This window comes from Hermetia illucens, chromosome 2, assembly GCF_905115235.1.
Source record: "Hermetia illucens chromosome 2, iHerIll2.2.curated.20191125, whole genome shotgun sequence".
Classification (NCBI taxonomy): Eukaryota; Metazoa; Arthropoda; class Insecta; order Diptera; family Stratiomyidae; genus Hermetia; species Hermetia illucens.
Genome location: NC_051850.1, coordinates 64,916,751 through 64,932,282, shown reverse-complemented (window position 1 = coordinate 64,932,282; position 15,532 = coordinate 64,916,751). Strand labels below are relative to the sequence as shown.

The 15,532-nt window shown below is 38.3% G+C and overlaps 1 long non-coding RNA gene across 1 annotated transcript; it reads left to right on the top strand.

Annotated features, from left to right (window-relative positions):
* The first annotated feature begins 2,279 nt into the window (after window positions 1-2,279).
* Window positions 2,280-2,819, top strand: LOC119649548. Its single transcript, XR_005249152.1, has 2 exons — window positions 2,280-2,434; window positions 2,495-2,819. It is a non-coding gene; the product is annotated as an uncharacterized LOC119649548 (long non-coding RNA).
* Window positions 2,820-15,532: the final 12,713 nt, after the last annotated feature.

Here is a 15,532-nt window from a genome sequence, read left to right as displayed (position 1 = left end):
AGTGCATTACTTGTAAAAGGAAATTAACTATATCAAAAGAGCTGTGCCTTTTTGGAAGTTGGGTGTTATACCCCATTTGAAAGCGATTAACATGAATCTTCTCTTGCTTCTTGGTTGCGTCGCCGTCCGATGAGCAGGTAATGCCAGCTACAATTCACAGGGCATGTCAGTATTTTTCTTCTTCCTGACAACCAAAATTTCTATGCTATGCCACTTGCCCTATTCGGGCTAATGAGGGTGCAATGACAGAAGCACCTAAAACTGAGACTAAAAAAACGGATTTTCTCAAGGAAGAAAGTTCGTATCATGTTGCTAAGGAATATGTCGGAAAAATAAAAAGTTCAAAAATATGCTGTTTACTTTTGTAGGATGATTTCCAGCTTGATTCTGCTATGTTAGGCATGCACCAACGAGATAGTGCAACTTTTGCATGATTATATCAAAAAACGCTCACTTTAAAGGTCCGTAACCTTTTCAAGGGGGACGGCCGACACAATTCAACCTTTACCAATTTCAGTATTATCCGCGTCCACATGTATGCATATCTCAATTATGCAAAAAATGCATGACAGCAGCAAGAGAGGCATGCATGCGGTTTAGTTTATGTAATGTGAATCCCTTAATCGTAACTCCCGGGCACAAATAAGCTTTTAGCATATTGAGTTAAACCGATACACGGAAGTCACCGCTGGAAAGGTCCAGGGTCACTTTTGTTTGTAAATAAACATCATATCTAGAGTGGACACGTGACTCACTGTGATCATGTTATAAAGTGTTATTGACTTTTCTAAGAAACCCACTAGGAAATCACAGCAAAGTAGAAAAGAATGGGAAGAATTCCTCAAGAAAATTGAGCAAAAACTAGTACACTGAATCAACGGCAGAGCACGTACGCATGCTGAACATCTTACCAGCTACGCGGGACTTTCCATCACTGGCGAAGGCATCAACAAATTCCACCGTAAAAGCTAACACCTTCAATTCGGCAGCAAACTTGGTAAACTTGGAAATACATAAATAAATAGAAAAGGAGCAAAAAGTCATCTAACCTAAACAAGTTCATTAGAAGATTATCGGTGCGTGCATCTCTAAAACTTTCAAGACCTATGTATGTTGCGCGTCTTTCTTTACAAAAAATGCATAAGACCAGACTTAATACTTTTATTAGAAAACCAGTAAAACTAGCTTTTATCTAGAATGTAAAGATAAAGATTCAATGCATTACTGAAATGAAAGATGAGACTAATTAATTGCACAGCGGAAGCCGATCAAGAGGCCGCCTAGGAAACATAAGATTGCGGATTTGAGATGAATCTTTGTTTACCCAGCCGATTTCTCACGCCTACCTTGAGAAAGAAGTAGAAGTTCTAAAAGTTCATATTGGGTGGCATCATTCAGTTTGCACAGAGGCAGATATTTAATAAATTCAAATGCACTGGTTAAAAGGAGAAAGCTGATGGATAATTAGGTTCTTAAACAAAAACCGCTAACTGGATTTTCCATAGAAACTGCTTACACACGTACGTATTTTGCATTAAGTATATTATTTCCACGACAATTACAATACTTTTCTCAATAGCAATAGCTTCCTCAGCAATCTACCAAGAGAATAGTTGGTGAAAAACGAGCATTTTGTGTTTCTACTGACATTGTAGGTTGTATGTTACCAGCAAGCTTACAATACTATGTAATGTAGTTCGGAACTAAAAAAAATGTATAACTCCTACTGCTAATGGAGGAAGAAACGAATTTTGGTTAGATAGTCATTGCTTAGATTTCATTAAGACGCGAATATAGCGTTTTGTATTTTACCGTCCGCAAGGTTTCGCTTTGAATGTTAGACCCCAGTTCTATGGAGAATGGACATTATGTTTTTTATGAATTCGGACTACGTGACTTTCGTTACCTTTGAGCCAGTAGTTATTAGGGGCACAGCAAGCGTGCCCACACCTAATTAAGTTTCTATCTACATTTTGTAACGTTCATCGAGGAGAGAAGACTACCTCTCTGACCGCTACTATGTACCCCTGGGTCAAAATTTGCCCCTACAAATCAGCATTTTATGTGTTCTCAGAACATTCTTCCGATCAATCAAGAGATAAAAGATAACGTCAATCCGCTATTTACGTAAGCCTTTGCGAGTCTCCCAATGTCGTCGAACTCTCATGCGGGATCTTATAGGTCAGGTTAGATAATAGTCGGTAAAAAAGTGCAAAATCAGATGACTAAGCCAATAGGACGTTTAGCTTCAAGAAAGAAATGCAAACGTAGTTCATATCCTTCTTTCTGCAAATAAACAAATGTTTGTTGGCAGCCATACATACGTGATTCACAGAAACCAGTTACTGGGTGTATTGGTTCTATATAAAAGCTTTCGAATTTGTAGGATTGTATCAATCAAGATTTGTTGCTTTGGAAGTCGACATTTAAAATGGTAATTTTTCACTGGTTTGCTTTTTGAACGTTAATTCAACCAATTTTATTATCTTTGCAGAGATCGATTGTTTTAATTGCTGCGTTGGTCGGACTGGCCTCGGCTACTTACTTCGATCCAGTTCTTGTGCCACAGTCTTACGACAGAAGCATATTTTTTGGAGATTACGTTGAACCCCAGCTCTGGCGACGTCCGCCATACCCTGTACGGTTCGTGATGACACAGCAGTATAATGCTATGCCACTTGCCCCTATTCGGGCTAATGTGGGTGCAATGACAGAAGCACCTAAAACTGAGGCTAAAAAAAAGACGGATTTTCTCAAAGAAGAAAGTTTGTATCATGTTGCTAAGGAATATGCTGAAAAAATAAAAAAGTTCGAAAATATGTTGTTTATTTTTGTAGGAAGTATAAAAAATGGTCTAAATGATTTCCAGCTTGATTCTGCCATGTTAGGTATGGGCCAACGATAGAGTGCATTCCCCTGTGGAGATCCCCAGAGACAATGAAAAACTTTAATCTTGTCGTCTATTATTCCCCCTGCAAACTACTATCGAGCAATCAACTTTAATTTTAAACCAAAAAACTAGTTTTATCTACTTTTTTACCCAATTGCTTTTAAAGAAAGCATTCTAAAGATGAGACGTAGTCCCCTAACCGTAGGGTACCCTTCTTAGAATTTTAAACAAAGATTCTACCAGATTTTGGGGCCACTTAGGTAGAACCTGCACTGCATGCAACCTGATCATGTATCTAGCAGAAGTTGAATGCAACCTGAATCCCGAATACGAGTAGAATGAATGACACACTAAGTGGTTTCGATTTAATTTTGAAAAGGCATGAAGGTGATCCAGTCCGCAGTTTGCATTTTGAAGAAAAAAGTTAAGAGATTGATTCATCGAGACAAAGCGATATATACGAGTATCTGCAAGGCCCCAATATGGTTTGTGGAAATTTATGTTCAGTGCTACTGAAATATGCATGCGATGGGAAGTGACAAAATGATTGAAGTCGACCGGTATCACCCACTTTAACGTAAAACACATCTACAACTGCAAATTAGAAAGGTTCGATTGAAACGTTTCTCTATTTGTGTTGATTTGGGGGCTCACATAGAAATGTATGAAATTTTGAAGTTTATCAATTTTTCCTTTCAGGTTAGTTATTCCGCTGTAAGTAGAATTCCTCTTAACGTGAGCAAAGCCACACTTGATAATTGATTCGGAAAATATAAAACAAAACACTATAAAGCAACCAAAATTGTCCTCTGTTGCAATCAAGCGAAAATTATGCCAAGAAAATAATGTAATGCTACACCAAAACCCAACAGAAAATGTATTTAATTATACCCTCCCGCAAGAAATAACCATAATTTATTCCAATATTCATCAAATTATCAAAGCCACGTTTTGGAAATAATTAGATATTATGTCCCATATACAATGAAACGCAAACTAGAGTAATTAATCTAATAAATCATTTTGAATAACACAAATTGAGGAAATGAAATTCTCCAGCATCCGTGCCGTATCGATTTAGACTAAAACCGAAAACGAGAAAATCCGGATTTATCGTTTAGCATAGGCTGTACTTTCACCAAAATCGAGCTAGACACCACCTTTCGCAGCAACCACGCTAACTTGGTTAATAAATTGTTCGGGTTCATCAATATTCTGGCTGTCGACCTACACGGAGCGGAAGAGCACAATGGCCTTTTTGGCTAAGGTCTCTCCTTCTTTGGATTTTCTACCTTTTTAGCCTTTCTTTTGAAGATCTGATCTAAAATAAATCCTTATATCTGTCCACACATCTGTTTACTTTCCTTCCATCATATCAAAGAATTTCTCGATATACTTCTGGATGCCGTCTCGATTAACTATCCACCCTCTTCTCCTTTTCAAACTCCCTTGGTCGAGCTTAGTTACATGATTTCCTAGTAGGGACCAGGAAATTAGGCGGTTATATCCAGTATGCTGTTTTAACCGGTATGTCCAAATTTTAGGGTCAAATAGACTTAAACAACCTGTTAAATCCCTTAATTTCGCAATAATTTGAAAAGGATCTTAAACGTAAATATTTAACTATTTATACATATACATATGTTTGTATATTCGTAAAGAAGAAAACCGGATGAGACAACTCAAATATGTATTTCATTAACAACTTTTAGGATTAAAATAGGCCGTATTTTTTCCTGTTTCATCCGTTTGTAAATTGTTTCTTCCTATTTTCAACAAACTGACTTACGAAATATTGTTAGTTAAAGTAAATTAGGGGTCTGGTTGCAAAAGTCACATGTTCCTAAGAAAATCACAACCGATAACAGTTACGACGATCCGCACACCGTTATTGGTAACAAGCTGAGCCTTTTTCAGCTTGTAAAAACTGTTCCGTAAGAAACATCTAACCATAGGGTCAAAGCTTTTACTTTACAAGATAGTAATCTTGCCAGTCCTTATGTATTGCTCAGGGGCTTGAGTTCTTAGTAAGAAAAATTACGAACTATCGGTCCCGATCGAAAAAAGAACCCTCCAACGATTTCGTAGTATATAAAACGGCCAAATTTATGAGCGATAGCACGACCGTCTAGTTGAACATAAAGTCTGGCTGAATAGATTGCGGCCGGCAGGCCACTTAATCCGTATGGGTGAGGATAATCTGTAGGGCAATATCTATGGTAGAAAAAGTAGACGAGGCAGACCCTGCCTTAGATGGAGCGATGTCGTTGGCCGAGACCCCAGATAGCTTTCAGGGACATGGAATGGTGGACTTCAGCGCAAAGTCGGGATGTCTGAACTTCCTTATACAAAGGGGATACTAGTTGTTGCGATGATGATTTTTAAGGTTTTGTGTGTAACAAAAAATCAATTTACTGTATGTGCGTCTGTCTGTCTGCCATACCCGATTTACTCGGAAATAGCTGAACTGATTTTCACGAAACTTGATGACAACATGTGGCCTGTGTGTCCCTTTACATACTGCACAGAATATGGTCATGTGGCAATAAAATCACTCGATCAGTATTTTCCGAAACAGATCTTATTTTTGATATTATATGAAATGTAAGGGGAATAGAGCTCAAAATGTGTGCCCCAAAAAGTGAAACAATTCTCGTTCTCAGAATCTATCGACCCAAAAATCAAAGTGACGCATCTATATGAAATCTAGGCCTCAAAATACATCCCGTTCAGATATCTACACAAAAAAAGTTAATAACAGTATATTGCCATGGTTTAGAGATATACCAAAAAGCGCGCTTTAAGTTCATCCCACAAATACAACAATAGCATAGGCGACAATATATGACACAATTCTACAAAGTTTGAGTCTGATCTAACTATTATTAACAAAGTTATAGAAGGTCAAAATTTCGCACTTCACATAAATTTATCACACCCTATGTCGTGTATGACGTCATCATCATATAAAATCCACAGGGACGTTTTAGTTTTCCTTTTTTGTTTTTCTTTTAGTTGTTTGATATGTTTGTACATATATATCTTGTAGTTTGACAAAATAAGACGGAGTATTTCGTATTCTTAACTATGTACAAATGGAAAATCGTACATAGAGGGTTTCTCACATAAGATGAATACAAGTTAACTTTAAACAAGTCGGGAAACCGGAAGCTGGACGCTTCAGGTACGAAAGGTTTTGTGTATTTCTTAGTACGTAGCACGTAATATATCCATATATTATGTGAAAGTATCCACTTTCGGGAGATATTGACATTCATAGTCTTCAATTTTCAAAGAAACAACAAATTTGAGGTATTATAACTTTGTTAATAATAGTCCGATTTCCACCAAACTTGGTAAGATCATGCTTTATATTATAGCCTATATCACTACAATTTCATGGTACTAGGATGAACTTAAGGGGGGTTTCTAACCAATTACAAAAAATTGTAGTAATATACTATTATTAACTTTATTTAACCAGATATCGGCATGGAAGGTATCTCGGAGCCCAGGCAGTCTCTTTATTTTTTTCAGATTTTTCCGTTTGGTAGTTTCTGAGAATGGCCCCCTTAAAGAAGTGATCACTTTCAACCCCCCGCGCTCCCCACCCTTCCAACGAATGTCAAAAGTAAGATCGGCTTTGAAAAGTACTAATCGAGACCTTTAATTTGATACCCCACATGACTATATTTGATGAAGAAAAATGTTACACCCTCCTTTTGCATGTATGGGGACCCCCCCTTAAATTCAACGTAAAAGGATGTAATTCACTGAATGCGTGAGCGTTCACAGTTCCCACCTTTCTACCAAATTTGGTGTCAATCGCTATAACCGTCTCCGAAAAAAATGCGTGTGACGGACAGACAGCCAGACAGACAGACAGACAGACAGTAACCCGATTTTAATAAGGTTTTGTGTTTACACAAAACCTTAAAAACGAACAATTTCTTAAAAAAGATCTTAACGACTAATTCACATTAATAACTTAATAATAAATTACACTTTGTATAAATACTGAGGCTTCAGCATTAGGTTTCGACCCATCCGGTGGAGTTCTGCATGTCAGGTAGCGCGAGTTTTTATTGCTGACCTATTAATGGGGTTAGCGGCCCGTGTTGACATAATTTGCCGACATTCGTTTATCGAAATGGTAACTCTTCCCCTCTTAGATGGAGATATCTTCATCTCTTCACAACGGTGGAATATTAGGGGGGTATTTGGAGGGTCTGATTTTGTAGATGTTGGAGTTTGTTTGGTACAATATTAGCTGATTATGGCGAGTTTATCTCAATCGAACGATCTGTGGTATTTTGCTCGTTCCTTATAGGTGCATTGATTTCGCATATGGTGTTTCATCATCATCATCAACGGCTCAACAACCAGTATCCGCTCTAGGCCTGTCTTAATAAGGAACTCCAGACATTCCGGTTTTGCGCCGAGGACCACCAATTCGATATCCCTAAACGCTGCCTGGCATCCTGATTTACGCCATCGCTCCATCTCAGGCAGGTTCTGCCTTGTCTTATTTTTCTACTATAGATATTGCCCTTATAGACTTTCCGGGCTTGATAATCCTCATCCATACGGATTAAGTGACCTACCCACCGTAACCTATTTGGCCAGATTTTATCCACAACCAGACGGTCGTGGTATCGCTCATAGATTTCGTCGTTATGTAGGCTACGAAATCATCTATCCTCATGTAGGGGACCAAAACTTCTTCGGAGGATTCTTCTCTTCAACGCGGCCAAGAGTGCGCAGTTTTTTTTTGCTAAGAAAAAAAGTCTTCGAGGAATATATGAGGACTGGCTTTGACCCTATGATGAGACGTTTCTAACGAAACAGTTTTTGTAAGCTGAAATAGGCTCGTTTGGCTACCAACAACCATGCGTGGATTTCATCGTCATAGCTGTTATCGGTTGTGATTTTCGACCCTAGATAGGAAAAATTTTCAACGGTCTCAAAGTTGTAGTCTCCTATTTTCATTGTTTTCGTTTGACCAGTTCGATTCGATGTCGTTCGTTCTTTGATTTTGGCGCTGACATTGCCACCATGTACTTCGTGTTGCCTTCATTAATGTGCAACTCAAGATCTCGCGCCGCCTACTCGATTTCGGTGAAGGTGGACTGTACATCTCGGGTTGTTCTTCCCATGATAGCGATATCGTCAGCGTAGGCCAGTAGTTGGGCGGACTCGAAGAGGATGGTGCCTCTCTCATTTACATCGGAATCGCGAAACACTTTCTCCAGGGCCAGTTTGAAGAGGTCGCATGATAGGGTATCCTCTTGTCTTAGACCGTTGTTAATGTTGGATGGTCTCGAGGGTGATCCTGTTGCTTTTATCTGGACTCGCACATTCGTCAGCGTCAGCATAGTCAGTCTTATCAATTTCGTCGGGATACCGAATTCTCTCATGACCGTGTACAGTTTCACCTTTTCTATGCTATCATAGGCGGCTTTAAAGCCGATAAAAAGACGGTGCAACTTATGTCCACATTCCATCATTTTTTCCATCGCTTGCCGCAGAGGGAAATCTGATCTACTGCTCATTTGCCTCGAGTGAAGCCTCTTTGATATGGGCCAATGATGTTCTGGGCGTCTGGGGCTATCCGGCCTAGCAAGATACAGGAGAATATTTTATAGATGGTACTCAGCAACGTGATACTGTGGCGCGGCAGGATCCGCAGCATTCGAAATTGATTGCAAATGTTGCCGATGCGGACGGGTAGATGGCGCGGAACTCTCCACTCACTTTAGAACTCGCCACTCATTTAGAACTCGCCACGAGAGTGGATAATTAGCGGTGAGAAAGTGCCGTTGGTTGGGACACTAAGGACCGCATGGAAATAAGCCGGTCTATTCTGTCTTCAGTCGTTGCGGGTAACAGTCGAGAATCAATTAGTGTACTTTGAACGCGCAGTAATATCCGAATTTTTTAACCATTCAGTGGAACTAATTCTCGTTTAATTAACTATTTCGTTTTCATCACAACAAAACTTACAAAACTTACGTTACGAATATTGTGCTGATCCGATTTATCTTATTGTGTAACATACAACCACTGATTCAAAGGCATCTTCGTTTTTATTTGTTTCTGATCTATCAATGGAAGACAAAACTAAAACGCATTCAACAGACATTACTGAAAATAGACTTAAAGAGAAGAAACTAAAATACCTCCATAATTGCCCATTGCGTGATATCCCCCTTTTTATGACTGATAATGTCTCGTTGCCAGTCAGGCATTGATTCGCTATCCCCTACTTTGAGCATAGGTTGATAAACCACAGCGTAATTGGTCGCCTCCATATTAAACAATTCGCCTGTAATTCCATCGGCTCTTGGCGACTCAACACATCACCCCAATATGCCCATTTTCTCGAAAATCAGATGTCCCTCTTTGTCTCGGCAGGATGAACATCGAGGTATATAAGGCTTCATCCTGCTGACTTGTTGGTAAAACTTGCGCGCCTGGTGCGGTTGCTCCAGGTACTTCTCTAGTTCACAGACTTGTTCGTTCTGATGTTTGGTCGAAAACATGTTTTTATGATAACCAGGATGACAAATACTCGTATAATAATAAATCAACAAGTCCGCTAGTCCATTTCTCATTCTCCTTTTCAGCCCGAACTAATTTGATTTGTTCCGTATTGTTAATATTGAGCTTCTTCATCATTTCGAGGGATAATGGTTCTCGATACTGTTTTTCCCTTAGTGTTGGTTGTAAGATAGCCGGAAGAGCTTCAAAACTTGTGACTTGTCATGAGATTAATGTTTGACCATTGACTTCGATTGTTGCGTTGTTGAATTGGATTACGAATGTTCCTTTCAGATCTTGAGCTGCGCCTCCAATGTTAACTGTCCCATTGAAATCGTTCCCAAGGATCATATTTGGTCGAAATGTTCAACGCTTGGTATATGTTGGCTACCTATGTTATTACAAGTGGAAGATACGCTGTGTACGATATTAGATACAAAAGATGAATTAGTTATGTCCAATAAAACACTTTGTTTGCAAATTGAAAGGTTGTTAGAAGATCTACAGCTTTCTTTTTCGATAAACTATGAATTTTATTTGTGTTTTTATCATTGTTTGTGTAATTTCTACAATTGCATTTCCATTTTTTACAAGTTTTCTCAGAAATTTTTCGAATGTTTCTTCCCGTGTCATTGGGATATTAAGAATTACAATAATGAGGAGTGATTTGTAAGAATTTCAACATTCGAGAGTTCCAGTGCCTCTTCTGGTGAGAGAGGTTTTTCTTTGTCCAGGATTTGAGTGGCTAATTTTATCCCCTTTTGCAAAAGCATCAACGCGTTTACTGCTCCAATTTTAGCAAGATGTTTTTTAAACTTTTATCTGCAGCTCATGCTCCATTATGGATTTCAGTAAAATTGACCTCAGAGCGCCTTCATTGTCGATAACGACATTTTCGGGGTTACAAAAAGAGAAGAGGATGTTACTAAGAGGATACCTAACATCTTGATCTGATTTTGACTCTAAACTCTGAACTTTAAGAAATTTGGTGGATCTATCTGTTGCAGTCAAGACAGATGTTTTTCTGTGAAAAAGATATGGATATGGCTGTGTTGATAAAAAGGTTGTTCGGGTGGCGGTCATATTTATTTTCTTTACAAGTTGTAACTAATTAATCAATATTTTAATCTTCGCTGACATTCTTGGGAAGTAAAAGTTTTGTAATTGGTGGAGACGGCTTTCTTCCGCATTAAGATGAGCCCTACGATGTTTTCTATCTATTCGTCCTACTTAATTTCATTTAGGATATCTTCTACAATTTTGCTTGTGGATCTAATCTTCTAACCCTTAAAGTGTCTTCGGTAGAATTTTTGTAAAGTCCCATCATCCGCTCATGGCAAAGAAGTCCATTTATGGTGTTGGGATTGAGGTATCTTTTGAAAATTCTAATCAAGTCCTGCTCTGTGTAATTTTGTTGTGTACTTGTATGTAATTGTCGAATGGGTTACTGATTTGGTAACTATTTTCATCACCAATCTATAGAATAGCTGGTTTCTGAATGCATTGACGAGGGTCTCTACACAAGGTGTTAAATTATGTGAGGAGGTCTGAACGCTATGCTCAGTGGGTGTCAACGAATTGATTTCGGGTGCTCTTGGAAGTCTTAATAGGGCATCAGCAACATTATTGGCTTCACCGAGTTTGTACAGTAATTCGTAATTATATATTATTAAGTTATATTCTAATATCGATTTCCAACGCTTCAATTTCCTGTTTGTATTTTTATTACTTAAGGATAAGTTAAAGGTTGATGATCTGTATAAATTTTTACTTTCCGTGACCCATATAGAAAATTACGGAGGGATTTTGACGATCATATTATGGCAAGCATCCCTTTCCCATTTGTAGCACAGTTTTCTTCAGTCTCATCAAGAGTTCTTTATAAGAGAGAGATTAGTTTATTGTCCTGGGAAAGGACTACGCCAATAGCATAGTGTGAAATACTGCAAAACTTACCCACATTATTATTGCTTACGACGTACTATTTGCTCTCATATACTGTACATTCATATGTACCTAAAAGTACAGGCCTACTAAGCATATGTAAATTTTGTATAAATTAGAAAACATGAATTTAGAAATATATAGTTCGTCGGAATTATCAAAACTGAACAGGATATGTTTAAAAATCTTGGGGAGTTTAAGCAATTGCTGCTCCCAAAATTGGTTGGCCTGAAGTTTGGCACTTTAGCTGCTCCGACTTTCCATAAAATCACATAGAGAGAAGGCAAGATAAAGAGACTAGGATCGAAGGGGGCACAAATACGACCCTTGGGAACTATCATTGGACTGGTAACATCACAATAGTTAGATGCATCTGTTGTCAATTCAAACTCTTTTTCGAAGCTTGGATGCGAAAGCAGGACTTCTTCTGACATAAGAGAATTTTTCAGTTTGTTGAAAGCTGTTATCGCGTTACTGTAGAGAGAAGTACCTTTCTTTTGGGGGAATTTTTCGATACTCGTCCATCTGCCCCCCTTAAGAGGGATGTCAGGGGCTTCGCGAGTTTAGCAAAGACTTTAACAAACCGTGGATAGTACACTGATATGTCTAGAAAGGAACGAAGCTCTTTTAATGTATTCGGTGGAGGAAATGCCGCGATCGTCTCAACATTTTTCGGAGTAGTTTTAATACCATCGACGCTACCTCTGAACCCTAAAAATTCAAGTTTCTTTTTCATAAATTTGCATTTATCCAGCTAAATTTTCATATTTACCTTTTCTAGAATTTTTCCGGAGAAGATTATGATATCATCTATATAGATATGACCAACGTACACCGATGTGTTGTTTAAGGATATCGTCCGAAACTCTTTGGAACATAACGGGTGAGTTTTTTAGTCTGAATGGAAGACGTACAAATTCAATTTTTCCATTATTAATCAAGAATGCACTTTTTCCTTTAGCGGGGTTTGGTGAAAGCCGCTTTTTAAGTCAATAATCGTAAAGAATTTTCCTAAATTTGCTAGAATTTCATTAATTTCTGGTATAGGATATCTATCGGCAATGGTAATAGAATTCAGTTTTCTGTAGTCAATGATTATGCCGAATTTTTTTACCAGAGTCGTCCTGTTTTTTTGGGGATAATCTAAACTCCAAAATTATGTGGTGTTCTTGATGGTATAATAATTCCATCAGCCAGGAGTTTCGAAATTTCTTTGTGCAGATATGATTTGCAGTAGACCAGATCATTTGACGTGGTACGGATTTCTTTTTTCACTACCGTAGTGTAAGTTAATTTTTCGTCAGGGGGCTTAAAGAATTTTACGACATTTTTCAAGAATTGCCTGCAATCTAATATTTTGGTTTCTGTTAATATGAGTTGTCCTAATGTTAATATTGTTTATTGATTCAAAAATATATTACTTTAAGGGGATTTGGATGCCATTCTTAATTGTCATGTAGTTTTTACCTGTGTGGAGTTTTCGGCTGTAAACGTTTTGACTCTAGGGAGAATAAAGAACTTAAGTTTTTCGATATTGTTGCCAAACAGGTCAATTTGAATTTCTATTGATCGGAGCTTGCATGGAATGCGTTCAGAATGGGGGTTCTTATAAACCGAGGTTGAATGTAGTTTTTTTCGACCCCGTGTCAACAAGGAATTTTAAAATGTTTTTGCTCTTCGCTACGTGTACAATGTATGAAAGTGAAGAGCTATGTAGTATAAACAAGTCGGGAAACCGGGAGCTGGACGCTTCAGGTATGAAAGGTTTCGTGTATTTCTTTTATAAAGAGATTTGGGTGTGCATTTGTCCCATTAACATGTAGCACGTAAAATATGCATATATTATTGGAAAATAGCCACTTTCGAGTGATATTGACATTCATAGTCTTGAATTTGCAGAGGAGCGACAGATTCGACCTAGTATAATTTTGTTAGTAATACTGCGATTTTCACCAAATTTGGCAGGATCATGCTCTATACTGTAGCCTATATTGCTACAAAATTTTGTGATTCGAGGGTGAACTTAAGGGGGTTTTCCTGTCAATTACTAAAAATTATAGTACTATACTATTATTAACTTTATTTGAACAGGAATCGATATGGAGGGTATTTCGGAGCCTAGGCACCATATAGTGGCAGCTCCCTGATTTTTTCCAGATTTTTCGGTTAAGTAGTTCCTGAGAATGGGTTCGTTAAAAAATGACCAATTTTAACTCCCCGCACTCCCCACCTTTTCAACAAAACCCAAAAATAAGACCGGCTTCGAAAAGTACTAACCGAGGCCTTTAATTTGATACCCCACATGACTATATTTGATGAAAAAAAAATGTACACTCCCCTTTTGCATGTATGGGCACCCCCCCCTTAAATTCATCGTAAAAGGATGTAACTCACTATATGCGTGAGCGTTCACAGTTCCCACCTTTCTACCAATTTGGTGTCGATCGCTATAACCGTCGCCGAGAAAAATGCGCGTGATGGACCGACAGACAGACAGACGGTCAGAGAGACAGACAGTAAACCGATTTTGTGTTTACACAAAACCTTAAAAATGGATACCTTGTTCAGGTTCATGATTTTCTCTAGGGGATGATCATTGATCCTTTTGCTCGTGAGGATACGGTTCGGTATCGTCCTGAGCTAAGTATTCGCGAAGGTCGTCGTCGGTTCTAATATCGTTTGGTGAATAGTTTCATTGCGAATTTCAGGCATTATCTTATGATTTTGGATAAAGAAACTTCTCTGTTGTCTATTTCTGAAGTTGTGTAATTGGATGCTGGAAATTGGCGACAAACAGCTGGTCTGTTTTGGTAATTTATAGCGCGACTTTTTATGAAATGATCAACCTCCATAGGCTCGTATCTACGAGGTTTTGGCGGAACTGGCCTGTAATAAGGTTGTACGTAAAAGTGCCGTATTTGTAATTGTTGCTGAGAGTTGGTCGGATGCTGGGTTCTTCCTGTAAATCTTGGTGGTTGGGGTAACTGTGGATTATGGAGTAATGTGGGGTAGAAGTCGTTCCTTAACATATAATTTAGTTTATGTATATTTTTCTTTGGTTTTTGAGGATTGTGTTTTCGCATATAATTTTTAGAATTATGAGCATGATTAGTTCAATAAAACGATTTTTAATTTGTGGCAGACTGGCTCCCGAATGCTCAACAGCCTTGGCAAATCGCCATTTAATCCCCTTATGAAAGTGTTGAGCGTTTTCACGATTGCATCGCGTAATGTTATCGAGGAATTCTTGACCTATCTCCGTACAAGATAATTTATTCAGTATAACACATAAGTGATGATACACATGTTGATAAAATTGGTGAATAGTTATTTTGCGAGACAGTTGTAATTTGGCACTCGAGTGTTCCTAAATCTCTCTTATCCGCATAATGTAATGACACTTCGCTATTTTTTCCTATTTCAAAGGAGTATTATATGATTCCAATGCTATGTCTGCAGCTCCAACAATTTTGTTTCTCACCACTGAAAAGTTTCTATTATGTTTTGGAGTTTCTTTAAGGTGTTCCCAAATTTTAAGAATGCGATCTACACTTTTTCTCCATGAAATAAACTCTCCAAAATTAATACGGGGACGAAGACGGCCACGGTTTCTTACCAGAGCAGAGGCAACTTTTCAGGCGCTGCCTTACCTCTGTCCTGGGAGCAGCGTGACAAAAGCGGCTCACGGATGTTATACGCTGCCTTTTATAATTCGCAAAACACGACAAGGGTGCCAATTATATTCTACGTAAATCCACCTACAGTTCAGACCAAAAGCTTGGCCGGAACTAGACAAAACTTGGGGTGTTAAACCCAAAAAGAGGAGTCCGTGAACCATCAAGAGTGGGAGCAGGGATTCAGGACTCCTCAATCCCTAAAAAAGAAAATGAACTCTTCAGGTTTACCAGAAAAATCCGTGAGGCTCTTTACGACGTCAGAGATCTTATCAATTTTGCATAAGTTTATCTCGGCATTGACATTTACTGATATATCTCGCTCATAACTTGTATCTGGGGGAGGATTTATGATTGAATTAATGATATTTCTACCCTCGGATTCAAGGTTTTGGATTACGAAACTTGAAACTAATCGTTCGTAACTAATTGGAACATTGACCTCATTTGGAGGAGGATTAGATGAAGCAATTAGATCGGCATT